The sequence below is a fragment of the Lepeophtheirus salmonis genome, chromosome 10 (assembly GCF_016086655.4).
Source record: "Lepeophtheirus salmonis chromosome 10, UVic_Lsal_1.4, whole genome shotgun sequence".
Classification (NCBI taxonomy): Eukaryota; Metazoa; Arthropoda; class Copepoda; order Siphonostomatoida; family Caligidae; genus Lepeophtheirus; species Lepeophtheirus salmonis.
In genome coordinates, this window is record NC_052140.2 from 2,877,283 (window position 1) to 2,893,842 (window position 16,560).

Consider the following 16,560-nt stretch of genomic DNA (forward strand, 5'->3'; position numbering starts at 1 on the left):
CAAATACTAAAATTTTTGGAAAAAGTTTCAAAAATCCAGAACTGGCGACAAAAAATTACATTTTCTGGGGAAAAAAATTTCAAAAAGGAAATTTTAAATTTTTTGAGACTAAAACCAAGGCCATTCACAAACAAATTTCAAAAAGAAAATTTTAAAGTCATTGCTTCTCTTCTGATACTCAATAATTTTAATTATTTTGGAATGGTCAATCTTGCAATCAAAGCAGATGCATTTTCTTTTTGATTACTCCTTTTTTGAGGGTTTTGTATTATTTTTATGTAATTCTACCTTTAACGTTTTTCTTATTAAGGGTATTTATAGGCATAATATCTTCTAAAAGAGAATATATATAGCGACTACTTCTGTATATCTAAGAATCATACCATCCACAATATTATACACAAACTGTTATATAAAATAAAAAATAACATATTAGCTTAATTTTATCCGTTTTATAAGTGATTTAATATTTTTTCATCTATTTGTTTACTAAATAGAGGGGTTTGCATGGTTTATCGTGATTTAGTAGTGACAGATTTAACTTTAGGAATATATTACATAATTAACTTTAACTACTTACAAAAAATGTTAAAGCTTTTTTTATTTATGACAAAAAAAGAGTACTTCATATGGATTTTTTTACTGCGTACAGAGACCTTTCGGAGTCGAGTTTGTGGGGGTTGGGGAAATTTATTTTCATAAAAGGATTGTTATTTACAAGTGGCAGTTTTTGAGATGCCTAAACCGTGATACCTTATTTTTTGGTTCCCGTAAAATCCCGAGGATATCTCAACGATATATTGTTTTCAAATCAAGATAACGTTACTTCATTTTAAGTACTATTTTATTGTATCAAACATTTGCGGATATTGCTAATCGAAGGAAAGGTTCTAATGGCTTGAGTATCCAAAGTACTTCGTTGGGCTACAATTTGTTTTTTTTCAAAATGAAAAATAAGGATTATATTCTTATGTAGTAGCCCTTGAGAGAAGGAACTTGAATAAAACTTTTGAAATTCAGCCACATAACTTTAAAATTGAAACTTTTGAATCCCACTACAGATAGAGAGTGCTATTAAAAGAAGTCATTTTCAAATGTACCATAGAGGTCAAAAAACAACCTCTTTGAAGAGTCTAACTTTGTCAACATAACTTTTTCATTAAATTACAACAGAAGATCGAATTTGACCTTTTATATGACCTTAAATCTGTTAGATTAATGTTTGCTTTAAAATTAATGATCACGTCATTGGCAAGTTACTTCTTACCACTTTGAAAATAGATTAAAAAAATACGGATTTATGGGTAAAAAAAATAATTTTCGGGGTAGGGGTTGCCCAGAAATTAAAAATATTTTTTTCTAGAGTTAAGTAACTTATTCACATTATATACCTTCAATCATACATGGAAATCATGAATATACCTACCAAAGTGGTACTTATTTTACACTGTTTGAGGAAAGGTGTATTAAGAGATGCTAGTCCTAATGCCGAGTGGTGGAATGGATTAACGTCTTAGCTATGGTCCTGAGACCTATAGCTCAAGATCACAAGTATTTATTACCAAATTGGAAAGCCTTGGTAAGAATAACAAAAGTTGACTTTGGTAAATACAGAGGGCACTCGATTAAAGTTTCAGACTATTAGGGCTTTCGGAATAATGTTTGACAGAACTACGAATACTGGCCCCGGTATTGCCTATTTCAAATATATACAATCCATGAATTTCTCATTCTTCTAATGTGAGTATCCATTTTGGCACCTACTTTCAGCACAATTAGTGACGTACCTAAAAATATTTTTTGTTGGAAATAGAAGACAATTCGTATATAAATACAAATATCATTAATTGTGAGAAAAATCAATCTAGCTTGCTTGTGGCTTGATGGCTCACATATTATATAATACATATTAAGATTTATCTACAAATTATGTTTATTTGTAAAGGTAGATAATGTACAAAAGGCCTGTCCAGTACCATAATATATCATTTGCTCTTACGACAAAGGGTACAATAGTGGTTGCACTCTAACATGGTGACTTGTTTTGCATTGACTTATGCTAGAATGTAATCAAAAGGAACCATCCCTCATAAGTCAGGATTTGCATCCTTACTAGAGTTGTAAAAAAAAAAAAAAATGGATCTGTCTGTATGTAAAAAGAATCAAACACCGAAATTGACCATTTTAAGATTTCCAAAAAAAATTAAATAATTAATTTTCAAGTATTAAAGTTTTTGGAAACAAATTTCAAAATCCAGAGGTGCTCCCAAAAAAAAAATTATTATTTGGAATTTTTTTTTTTCAAAAGTCTGTAAATATTCACAAAAAATAAATTTTTTGGAAACAAATTTCAAATATTCATTTCTTTCCTCTGCTGCATATTTTGCCGGAATGATATTTTTTTTTTAAGAAGATAAATCTTTCAAAAAAAATTCACCCCGATTTTCGTGTAAAACTTATTTTCATCCTGACCAAAAAAATTCTTAATTTGGGAGGTGGCCCCTGCGGACGCCCTTGAGATTCAAATAATAAAACCTGAGGGTATGTTAAAATATAAGCAAACTAAAAAAATATATATATTATCCGCAAGGTGGTGTGACATTCTGTAGCCTATGCTAATATACATAAGTATTGAGGACGCTGTTGTCTCCTCTGTGTGATAATGTTGACAACCATTCAGGGAGTTTTATTATTTTGTCGCAATAGGACGCCACTCTTTGTCGCCTTATTTACAAACTAATATAAGTAAACAAGGCTCACGCCCTATTTGTAGAACGTTTGGGAGTATAGCACCTTTGCTGTCATGACGTTTTACTACATTAGCCGCGAGTAGCTATGAGGCGAAGGAATTAAACGCAGATCCCACTCAGTCTTTATCAATGACACCGATGCCGATCCTCAATTCTACTCGTAGTCTAACAAGGAATTACACTCACGACTCTGCAACGAATCCCTATGATTACTCTTGGTCTTTCATGGACTAGTGCCTACTTTATATTTAGATGTTCTGTCTTCAAGAATAACATATGTATTAATGATCATAACTATATAAACGATTCTCTATGAAGAAATGCAACAATATCCATTGTGTACAATGACTACCTGGGACAGCATATCCGTTGCCATAGTCAAAAAGTATAATGTAAGAACATAAATAGAGCAAACAGTCTCTGACACAAAAAGCCAGTGAGCTTCACGCAACAGGATTTTTTTTAAATAAGGAATAAATACCTTATCATGGGAGAGTATTTACAGTATGCAAACATTCAATATCAGTAAAAAAAATATGACTTGACATGAATAACAATTCATGTAGAAGTAGGGAAATCAACATAATTATGATATAGCTATATAATTTAATATAATTTTGCCCCTTTAATTCGCGTTTCCTTTTATTTATAAGTATTCATAAAATTTTGAATAACCTTTAATATCCCTCCTACAAAAAAATGGGATTTTGGAGGAAGTTGCAGCATAATAATTAGTGATGGAACGATTCCAAAAAAATCCAAATGCAATTACAGTAAAAATTAGGGATGCATATTCGGATTCTGATGCCGGTTCGGATTCTTTAATATTTTAAATAATAGTTAAAATTACCATTTTTGCTATCAGGAGCGTCCACATTAAGGAATTCCTCATTATTTCTGCGAAATACAAATTTATTAATAACTATTCAAAATGAAGGATACTAATGGCCCCAAATATTCAAATATTTTTTACCTAATTATTTATAACAAAGGATAGAAATGGATCTATCACCTACAACTCATAATAATTATACAAGTGATAACTAGTTATTAGGGTATCTTACAGTTTATAACTGACAGTTTTAACTGCGAATGCCAGAGGCCATGGAATATTTTTATGTTATACACGTTATGTTTCATTTAAGAATCAATATTTAGAATTGCCCTGTATCAATCGATCAAATGACTCATTAATGTAGTTTAACACTAAGGAAAATTTGCATTTCCTAACCTTTTAAGTTAGCCATTAGGTATTTATGAATACTCGCAACTTCAGTTCATAGTTCATCTGCTGGGGAAATAGTTTTTAAGAAGAGAAGGAGGATTAATTACGATGTAGCAGATTGCACAAGCATTAGCCTTCAATGCAACCTCAATAAATTTAGTAATAAAGTGTAGATTATTCTATAATTATCAGAAATGATACTACATCATCTTTTTAAAATAACTTCCTTTGTCTGTGTGACTATACGCGAGGCAATGGTATTAAATGAATATCCCATTCATAAGCAACCTAATTAATGATGAGTATCATTGCCTTACTTGAACTCGACTCGACCTAAATCATCGAAATATTGAACTCCACCTAAATATATAATTTTAAACCTAATCCAACTCTAATATACCAACTTTGATTAAATTTTGGAGTTCCGTGTTTGTAGAATCAGAACTTGTCTTAAAGTGAACGTTGGGCAAACAATTATGCCTGAATTTAAAAGGCTCATAATACTGGTTGCAGACTAAAATTCTACTTTTAATTTAATTTTGATTTTTTCAAGGAATTACACGGACATAAAATGAGTAAATTATGTTTAGGAATTAACTGTTAGCCTAATTTGGAATAGATCTATAATAGACCATGTCTAAATAGTTTCAACATAAAATTATAATCCTACAAGGTTTTTCACACCTATTATCTCAATTAAGGGTCTTCAGATCCCCTTTTTAAATATAATGATGGAAGTTAAAAATTAATAATAAAACCTTCAAAAATAAGTTGAAAATTTGAGTTCCTTTCTTCAAACGATATAGAACAATAGGTACGTGGACAAAACGTCGACCGACAAAAGCTTGAATGAACAAAACGTCGAATAGACTAAACATCGACCCTAGAATATAAAATAAGGGGCTCCTCCAAATGGTGTTGCGATATATCCTATTCAGACATTTCCCACCTGAAATTTACCTCCCCCCTCACACCTCTCCTATATAAACTACCAGTAAGGGCAACCCAACCCCCCTTATACAACCCGAATGTTGTGGATGTTTTCAGGTATCACAGAGTCCCGAAATAGGATAAAACCATTTGCACCCCAAATGTTGGGGCTGTTTTGGGGTGCTGCCAGAGCCATTCATTTTTTGACCTTTCTAACATCCCAATATTTACTTCAGAATACGGGTTCAGAATGTATAATTTGACATTTCCTATCTTAATTGTATTAGAAAATAATAGAATTAATAAGAACATTTAATATATTTTAACGTTATGAGTATTAATTTTCCTGGAATAAATTGGGGGTGTTGAGAGGGGACCTTGAAAGTAATTTAATTAACAGCAGTGGGGTTCATCTCATTTTGGGATCCGGCGGTACCCAAAATAGTCCCAAATTTCGGGATATAAATGGGGTTTGTGAGGGTTCCTTAATATTAGTTTATGTAGGATTGGTTGGGTAAATACGTTTGGATATGAAATATTTTTCATATTTTGAAATGTAATATTTTCCGGAAAACGTTTTGTCTGTCGACATTTGACCTAGTACCAAAAAATAAACAGAGTTGGAGTTACTACTGAATTTCTTAAGTGGTATCCATCTTAATTCTGAGTAAAGCTCTAATAAGTTTGAAATTCACAAATATCCTTGCATAGTTACCTCCACCATGGAAGTTGGAAGGATTCATGTAGTATCCGTCATCCCAACACCGAGGCACTATAACGGAGTATCACATCAACTGCTGCCTGGTGAGTGGCTACATTAATGATTAAAAGAGCTCGGACACACTTCTATTTATAGTATTAATTTTTTTAGAAATACATTTTCTAATATTCCATTGCAGAAAAAAAAATTCAAATATTAAACTTTTCTGAGAAAAGTTTTAAAATACATATTTATTCAAGAGGAAATTAAATTTTTTGGGATTTTTTTTTGAAGAATTAAATTAAATTTCATATATTAAATTTTTTGAAAAATTAGAAAAGTAATAAATAGTTTAATATCCGTAATAGATGATAATCGGATTCGCCAATTAAACGTTATTTTCTTAATGCCGATCCCGATTAATTGTGCCATCACTAATCATAAGATGACTGACTAGAATGGGTACTCGGTAAAGGAGAAACTTAGAGCATTTTTTATCTTTTATGTGACCTTTGACCTTATCCTGTTTAAGAAGTGACTAAATTATACCTAAAAAATGAGTGTAATTTGAGTTATGCATTGTGATGAAATTAGGGTGTATTTTCGAGCTTTTTTTTTTTTTTTTTTTTTTAAGTTGGCAAACTGAAGAATAAATTTTCGTTTCCTCAGCTGTTGTCAGTACTACTTATTTCCTGAGGAGTAAACATCCTTACCTAAATTGATTCAACTCTATTCAAAACCTTATTGCACATTCGTCTGTGCTCATAAGAGTCAGAGAGTAAACAAGACGATTCATTGCAGGAGTTATAATTATAAGTCCATGTTGGACTTAGAGTAGAATTGGTGATCGACGTCAGAGTAATTTTTTCCTATGTCCTTGTTCATTTCCTTCTCTCCCTTGTCTTGTCAAGCTGATTTTAGCTCATCTCCTCAAAAACATTCCTCAAATTGTCAAGGTTACGATGTTGATGTAGATTTTCTTTCTTTTTTCTTTAATCTCAATTTGTTCCAAAATTATAGACGATTATGCGTATCTCAAAATTCAAAATCTCTCAAAATTGAATGGATTCTTTTTCTACAACAAACGGACAACCCGTAGCAAAAATAACACCTCTGTTCAACTTCATTAGTGGGGGTAATAAAGAAATACAATTCTTTAAAAAAAAGCACCGACGAACTAAACTACTGAATCAATACTTCTAAAATCCAACCCACACAACAAGATTATATAAGACATAACATAATTTGTTGTGACATTTGTTTTCTCACTTGGATATTCCATGCTTCATCGAATAATTTCTTCTCTAATAAAAACTAATCTGTGTAGAAACCTTTTTCTTTCGTCAAAGTCAATGTGTCAAACTGATCCAACGACCAAGCAACGTAATATTTGGAATATTTAGATCCGTTTTCTATAACTAGGGACGGGATTTGAAAGAGTTTGAGGAGAAGGCAGGAGCGATACTTGTAGTATATATGAATTTAGACATTTCTTAACATCAGCTGCCTATTATGTGTTTTTGTAGAAAAATATGAACTACTGTTATACACACCTAGATTTTGTACCGACTCTCAACCTTCGAGGAAGATTTTAACAGCAAAATGACTTAAAGTTGTACAACAAAGTATCGAAACAATGCACAACGTGATCCATGATTTGGGAGGTAGTGTAGTAGGAACACTTTAGTTATCCACTAGGAGCGTCGAGGTAATATTTTCAAGCTAACATGGGCCTTGACCTACTTTTTTCCAGCTTTAGAACGACCCATTAAATAATGAACAGAAAAGAAAAAAATTATACCGTTCTTCCTTTTCTAATCTAAACTCTGTGGGTTCTCTACAAAAATCCCAGCTTGAACTATATTTAGAGATCTACCAACATTTATGTATATGTACAATAATTTCTGTTATTCATGATAACTATTTACAGTTGTTCAAATACTATATTTTTATAAATAACATTTTGCACTTCTCCAATTTGGAGGCCTTAGCTAAGTCATGTTTATATGTACACTGTATGATTATCAAGATCAAATATTTAGAAAATTAGATAACAATTTTTTTTTATATATGGTAATCTATATTTTCTAACAGCAACTTAAAGATATTTCTTCCCTTAGGGAAACTGTTTATTAAACGTGTTGTTGTTACCTTAACTGCATTTCACAACTTTTTCTCCAAAAATAAATAGTTTAAGACCCAAAATCAGTTGGTAATTAGTTCATTCTAACAGATTTATACCGGTGGGTCTATTCAAATCTGAACACTTATTTATTCAATAATTAACGTGTTCAGATTTTAATGGACCACTCTCTAAAATATAAAAAGAATACTGTTCAGATTGCCAACAACAACAGCAAAACTCGCACCCTAAAAAAATGTTTAGGATTTACAACGCTAGTTATAGGACTCTGATGATATTTTTTGTAAATTTGTAATAGGTAAGTGATGGATTTTCTGTTTAGAACCGTGATTTTTGAGCCAATGTATTCGGATCTGGGACCCAAGAAAAATGGTATGAGCCCATTATCTAAAAAACCATATCGAGTCGTGAGTCATCGTGAAGTTTCATCGAGTATAGTCCTAATCAATTGACACGAGTCAATTGGAAAATGGAGCATCTAAATAGAAATCTTTAGTGTTAGAAAAAAGTACGGAAACTACCCGGATCTAAAATGAAGAACCAAATCCATCAACATGCATTGATCTTTACTACTTAAAACCAAAGTGGGCGAAGCGTCTTCTTTTTTTCCTTCATTTTTTTTTTTTTTTTTTGCAATTCATTAGTATTTATATAATTTGTTTTCTTGAAAAAGGCGTTGTTAGAGCCAGGGGATTAGGACTAAGCCCTGACTAAGCAGTTATTCTGTACATCATTATTAATAATGAATACAAATTAATATTAAATGAAGTTTTACTATAAGTAGTGGCAGAAGGATGTTAGATGAATATGACACACTTTTAACTTTTATCTCAATCCTTCATTTATGCATTAGGGATGTGTTACGGATACGAATATTTGAATATTTATAAAATGAGGATATATTATTAATCTATTTTTTGTACCTCAAAGAGACTAATTGCAGGAGGGATGGGGATTTATGACCATTCCATTTGTTGAAAATTTACACTGGGGATAAACAAACTAAAAAATATATATTATCCACAAGGATGTAAATCCAGTGTCTTTTTTAACCGGCCCATTCATGTGTAATTGGTAGTATAAAGAAGGATTTTTTTTTCCTTAGGAGTTTTTATTATTATTTAATTCTCCTGAGTAAGGAACATCCTTTCCTAAATAGATTCAATTATAGTCAAAACCTGTTTGAACGTTCGTGTCTGCTCATAAAAGGAGGGTGAGTAACCTTAAGGATTTGTTGACGAGTTATAATTCCATGTTGGACTCAGAGTAGAATTGGGAATCAAAATCGGAGTAATTCTAGCAAATGTCCTTTTTTATATCATTTTTTCTCCTTCCTTCCTTCCTTATCACAGCTGATTGCAGCTGATCTAATGATTCAAATTGTTAGGGTTACCATATTGATTTCCGGTTTCTTTTTTTTTTTTAACATCCTCATTCTACACTGGATTTTCATCATTGAATTTATCCACAAGGTGATGTGACAGTCTGGCCTACAACATAAATAAATGGAACAGAGTATTCCTTCTTCATTTTGAATTAAATGTAAATTTTCCAGCACCCTCTATGTGAGTAACATTATTTTAGTATTATTGAGGGAGTTGTATTATTTTGCCAGAGGGCGGCGCTAGTCTCTGTTGCTTTCCAACCTGGGTGTCCATAGTTTGATTTTTTTTAAAGAACAAGTGGCCCAATTAGTGGAGGGCACACAGTAAACATTTTGAAATTAATATTTTGATCCGTGTTTACTCTAGTAATTATAATAAGTAAATTTTATATAATAATAAAAAAATATATATTCAGATCTCTCTGTATTTTTATATTGACTTTTATTTAATATTTTATTATTATTACAGAAAATCCCATTTATGTCTATTCAATTAGGGAGATCCACCTTACTCTTTTTACATGCTGAAATTATCTCCATATAACTTAAAAAAGTTAGGTCTTCGATGACGTCATTCAACTTTATTTCCTTCTTTTTTAATCAGTTCTAGTACTGACAGTCTTAAGGACCGGTCCCAAGACTGGACTAAATAAATAAGGACATGCTCAACACTAGTAACCAAGAGTGTATAGGCTAATAAATGAAGAAAAGTAACGCAGAGTACATGTTGGAGACTTATTAGTCTAAGTTAAGGTAACCAGACGTCCCCGATTTCGGCGAATAATCTCCGTTTGGGTAACCTATCCACAATCAAAGGTGTCTCCAAAAATGGCCCCGATTGAGACTCTGAAGCGTATTTGAGTCCGGTCGGACTCAAACACCAGTTATTACGGTAATCATTTAACACATCTTACAGTTTTTGTCATGTATCTTCTCAGATTCGCTCAGATTCTACCCAGGCTTCTGAGGTGGAGGTAGATAAATAAGGAGATCACAGTAATGTCCACAATTTGTTTGGAGAAGTCCCCTTTTGTGTTATAAATATCAGTTCAGTATTCAGTTCCATGTTGAAAACTTCTGGCCAACAAATCTAATTTAACTTATATTGATATTTTTGTCTTCCTCACTGGGTGGATAAAGTCCATGAAAAACTATTTGTGCCTCTTTTTTACTTCCTAACCCTCATATTCAATGATTACACACCACCACACTGAACATGCAACGGATTTTCATTTCAGAAATCTGATCACCTTAGGTGATACGGAGTGGGCTTGAGGTGATTTCCTCCCTCCACTAGCTGATATAAATGAAAGGCCAGCTTAACTGCTCACCTCCGAAAATTCCTCAAATGGTCGGGAGTATCGTTAATTTCGTTGTTGTTTCTTTACATAGCAAAAAAGTTTACCATTTACGACGCTAAATATCTCAATGCAAAAAGAAGATAGTTCTTCTCCTAAATCTAAGAGTCCTCAATAAGTAAAAGAGGCCTTGATATCCACCCTCAAAAGTAATTAGACGACCACATTATATATGTAATTGCAAGGCCCGTTAGTAATTGTATGTAATCCTTAAAAGTTCTATAAATAGGTATTTCATAATATATATTTTATATAGATACTCTACTCAAAAAAAAAACTCAGGTAAACGGGTTTACCTATCCTACTTAGTTATGGTGACATGAAAGAGACCATTTAGAGACATCAATCGTTACCATACTATAATGACCCCTTCATAACATTAAATAAAATGAAAATATACCAAAAATTGATAAACATATTTGATGATGACGTAATCATAATATTAATACAGCAAAATGCGTGTAGAAAATAAAAAATTCATCATAAAATGTGAGATTAGGGTTAAATAAAGAGAAAGAGAGAATTGACTAATTTTAAAGATGTCTTATAGCTCCTAAGAAGGGATTTCAGTGGATTCCTAAGGCTTCCAATCGAGTGACTCATGGTATATTTGAGGAGTGCCATGATGATATGTACAAAAATAAACATATTTATACATAAAAATGAATCAAAAAAGATGTCGTAAGATATTATTTACATATTTGGAAATAGATAGATATTTGTGAAACTGTTACATATTAAAAATACAGCCTCTGATGTCAAATTCAACTGATTCCTTTGAGAGAACGAGAGGGAAAAAAGATAACAATGCTTGATGCAGGGATTCTCAACCTTTTTTTAGATGTTTAGCTTCAGTGAGAGGGGCGTTCGCAGGATTAGATATATATATATTCTGAATAGCTGGGGCTTTTTGAATTTTTTTTTTTAAAAGAAATCCAAAAATTGAAAATCCACAGCTGTTCATAAAAATTACATTTTTTGGAAAAAAATTCTAAATATTTTCCAAAAACAAATTCAAAAAGCCACAGCTATACAGAAAAAAAATTTAAAAATCCACAGCTGTTTCCGATAAATTTCATTTTTTGAAAAAAATTATAAACATTAAATTTTCCCGAAATAAAATTCAAAAAGCCTGAGCTATTCAGAAAAAAAATACAAAAATCCATAACAATTCTCAAAAAATTAAATTTTTGGGAAAACTTATCATAAATTCATACTATTCTCAAAAATTAAGTTTTTTGGAAAAAAAAAAATACATTTTTCCACAGCTGTTCACAAAAAAATTGCATGTTTTGAAAAAAATTTCAAAATATTAAATTTTTCGAAAAAAAAATTCACAAAAACCCATTGCTTTTCTCAAAAAATTTAATTTTTTGGAAAATAATTTCATTAATCTATATCTTTTTCTCGAAAAATTAAGTTTTTGGAAAAAAAAATCCAAAATCCCCAACAGTTCACAAAAAAATAAATTTTCAAGTAAAAATAAAAATCCTTAATAGGGGGGGGGGCTACTTCCCCTCCAATCCACCTCCTAGGGACGCCCCTGAGTTATGTACCATTTTGAAAATATTTTTCCAAATCTCAAGTATCTCCTTGAGTGCCTCCAAGTACCCCAAGGGGTATGTGAACCCATATTTAAGAACCACTGATCTAACAGATCATTAATCTGCTACCAGCCTCTCTACTCAACGGAAATGACTACATCATATATGGAAATAAGTAATAATAAGACAAATGAACAATTTTCACAAGACAATTGATATTACGTCCAAATTAACTAACTTCCTTTCTTAATCTCTTGTTTACGTAAAAATTAGGAGTCTCTGAGTCGTGAGCTATGAGTCTTAGTTCTATATATAATCTGGATCCTTGTATTGATTGATGGAGAAATATTTTATATTGAACGCAAGTGCGTTAATTGGGATGGGTAGGCTGCCGTGGTCCCTTTGCCTTCATAAAATCTAAATTAAAAAGCAAAGTTTGTCTGAATACATATTTGAATAAAAACTAATGAAATCTCACAGGCGTTTTGTATGTAACATTGAGCGTGTATATAGTGCTCCTTGATGTATATCACATTCATATTAATGATTTAAAAAATAACAAAACCCCATAGATGTTTTGCATATGGTATTGAGCTTGTATACAGGGCGCACTGTATATAGTGATCCCTGATGTATATCAAACTTATCCAACAGGATTTTTGTAGTTTCCAAAGCTGTTGTCTTCATTATTTAACTCTTGAAGACAAATCATTTAAGTATAAAGTAATAACTAGTACGTACGTGTCCTCTTGAAAGACGAAGATTAAGAATAAGAGTTTACCCGGGAGTTTAAGTGTAAGTCTTAGTTGGACTCGGAGTAGAATGTAGGATCGACATCGGAGTAATTACTGCCTCAATCATTGCTATATACGGAGTGGGATTTGTGTTGATCTCCTTCTTCTCAAGACTGCTTGCACCTAGTTTAATAATACGCCATGACAGCAAAGCTACTCTCCTCCCAAACATTCATCAAATTGTCAAGGTTACTTTTTTATTTCTTTTATATTTACACAACGGTAGGACATATATACATACTGGATGATGAAAATCCAGTGTAGAATGGGAATGTTACAAAATATAGCCCGAAAATCAACATGGTAACCCTGACAATTAGAAGAATGTTTGAGAGGAAGAAAGAATAATTCACATGACGTGATCAATTATAATCAGCTGTGACAAGAGAGGAAGGAGAAAAGGACATTTGCTAGAATTACCCTGATGTCGATCCCCAATTCTAAACTGAGTCCAACAAGGACTTACAATTATAACTCCGTAACATGTCATCAAGGTTACTCTCCGTCTATTTTATGAGCATCCAAAAATGTTCAATCAGATTTCAAATATAATTGAATGTAGTAGGAAAGGATGTTCACTCCTCAGAAGTTAAATATAATGAAACAGCTAAGGATAAAAAAAAATTATTTTCCAGATTAACAATTCTAAAAAAAACGGGCCAGCTAAAAAATTCAGTGGATTTACGTTACTATAAATCATATATATATTTGATCTAAAAGATAACAATATAGTCAAATTCAGCGGAGTCGCTATCTTCTTTTTGGGTGGATTAAGCCTCACATAAGCTTGTGAAGCCCCCCCCCTCCTTTTGTAATTGTATCATATATTTGAATATAAAATAAACCTATTAATTAAAGTAATTGTATAACGTTGCTAATAAACTTTGGGGCTAAGCCCCCATAAATGATGAAAGCTAGAAACGCCCTTGATCATATTAATGGAATCTCTCAGGCGTTTTGCATGTAACATCGAGCGTGTATGTAGCAAAGGCTCAGCCATATAGCGCTCTAGAGATTAAAGTACTCCTTGGTACATCATGTCATCTTAAAACAAAAATATCAAGCTTTTATTATTATTATTATTTCATTATAAAGGAGAGAGCATCAAAGTATTGAGTAGTTACGTCTGACTGAGTGTCTTCATAAAAAACGATGAGTAACACTGAGGATTTCTGGGTAGTTATCTTCTAATACCTAATACCTTCGGGCAATGCTGGGTACTTCCGCTGTTATTTTATTAAATTAAAATTAAGGATAACTTCTTTGACATCATTTCAACTACAACCTGGAGTTCAACATAGCGTAGCATTCTATGAATTTACACCATTCATTTAAGGCATGTTATTAACATAAAAAAATTCTATAAATAACTAGGGACAGAATTAAATAAAACAGTTTGTAGATTCAAATATAATTGACTTCAAAATGACTCAACAAAGAATATATTATAATTTACATAGCCATATGTATATGAAGTACATCAAGACACCTACATACTCAATGATACACCTAACACAACATTTGGAACCATAATGAAAATCTATTTTTGAAATCAAATATTTATCTGTTCCTTCTCAGAGATTTTACTATTTTAAAGACAGATGCAATAACAAGTTTAATTAATTACAGAATCTCAATAGCGCCATCCAGTGGTATCCCAAGTTGGGGGCTTTTTTGGTGGGGGGTATCAAACATGGAATCAAAAATGGTAGAACAGAACAATCTTAAGTATAGCAAGTAGACGTATACACAATGATGTAAATCCGGTGTGTCTTTTAGCTGTCCTGTTAATTTGTAATGGGTAGTATAAAGAAGGAATTTTCTTTTCCTAAGCAGTTAATATTTAATTCCTGTGTAGATAACATTCTTTCCTAAATAGATTCAAATATATTCCAAACCTGATTGAACCTTCGTGTGTGCTCATAAAAGACAGAGAGTAACCCTGACGATTATTACGGAGTTAACATTGTAAGTCCATGTTGGACTCAGAGTAGAATTGGGGATCGAAATCGGAGTAATTCTAGCAAATGTTATAGTTAAAGTCATTTTCTATTCAACTCTTATCACAACATATCTAATTAAACGTCATGAGCATTATTCTTTCTGTCCTCCTAAATATTTTTCAAATTGTCATGTCATTATCATGTTGATTTTTTTAACATACCCATTCTACACTGGATTGACATTATTGCGTATAAAATAACAGTGCATGTTCCTATGATAAATTGTAGGCCCACCTATGTCATAAAGAGCCTGTATTTGACACAATAAAACTTCAATTTTTCTTCTCTCTTTGAAAGTCTATCATCCCCTTTTCTTCTCCCTCTGTATCGTTATACATCCCTTTCTCTATTTATTTTCTTCTACATTCATTCTTTGTTTCCATTCTACTCCATTCATCCTGCAATAGAGGGGACACTCGCCTAGTATATATACATATATATAATACCTATTTACATGAGTAATTATATAATGGGATTGTTAATATTTTAGGATTATCCCCACCCTCAAAGCTAGTAACGTCACTGGTGCAAGCATTTTATGACCTTTTATACAATATATATTCATATATGATGTATAAAAGTTTTAATCTCTTCGTCTTAAAATGCATTATTTAATTACAAAATTGGTCATTCCAATTACCAACTCTACATCAACTCATGTCATTTTAATCTATTATAATCACATGGCTGTTATGTGATTATAAGTAATATAACTCTGAACATATTAAATTTGTAATACTTGTATCGATGGTAATTTGTATTCAAAATTTTCATGTTCAGCCCTATCCCCATCCCAGGTACCTTAAATCCTTCATTTAAAATCAGGTACCTCATTTTTTTTTGGTTGCAACTTGCACAATTTGATTAAACGAGCTTCAACTTGTACACAACATATACCTATTCAATATAAGTCAAGTAATTCTTTTTCATCCTTATATAATAAACATTTAGTGATTTTTCAATCAGATCTAGATTCCCCTCGGGGTCAAAGTCACTGCTATAAGATATTACTAATATCATATTAGATATCTATGCTCAGGGTTGAATATTATAAGCATTTTCGCTATGTAAAAAAACTCGAAAATTAACGCTAACCCCAATAATTTGAAGAGTGATTGAAGTAGAGCAGCTAAGCCCCTCAACCTTTCATTTATTAGATTAGCTGCAATCAGCTATGAGAAGAATGAAATAAATACGAACCCCATTCCGTAAAAGCAAGACATGCATGAATTACTCCACTTTTGATCCTCAATCCTAATTCAGAGTCAACCAGAGACTTATATCTCTCCAATAAATCCTCAACAATACTCTCATGAGGACTCACACTCCTGTTAAAACTCTATACTTTGAAGTTATCTCCTCAAGAATTAAAGAAGAATTATAGCAGGCTCGGAAAATAAGAAAGACTGTTGAAGTTGCCAAAAGGAAAAAATCTCGGACGTTAAAAAAGGCTAAAAATCCTATCTTTGGCGTGACGAGTAATATAAATTATGAAGGGTACACTTTCTGTACTCTTGAAAGACTGAGAGTTAATAATGTGTTTTTTTGCATAAAAACATGGAAGATAAATGTATTATGATTTGTAAGGAAAATGACTCAAAAAGTTTAGGATTTAAACGCGGGAAACTATAAATCTAGGTCAAATGTACTGAGAAAAAGATTCATGATTCGGATTTCATTCCTGTTCCTAATACTAAGTTAAAAATCCTCTACTGTACAAGGTATATAA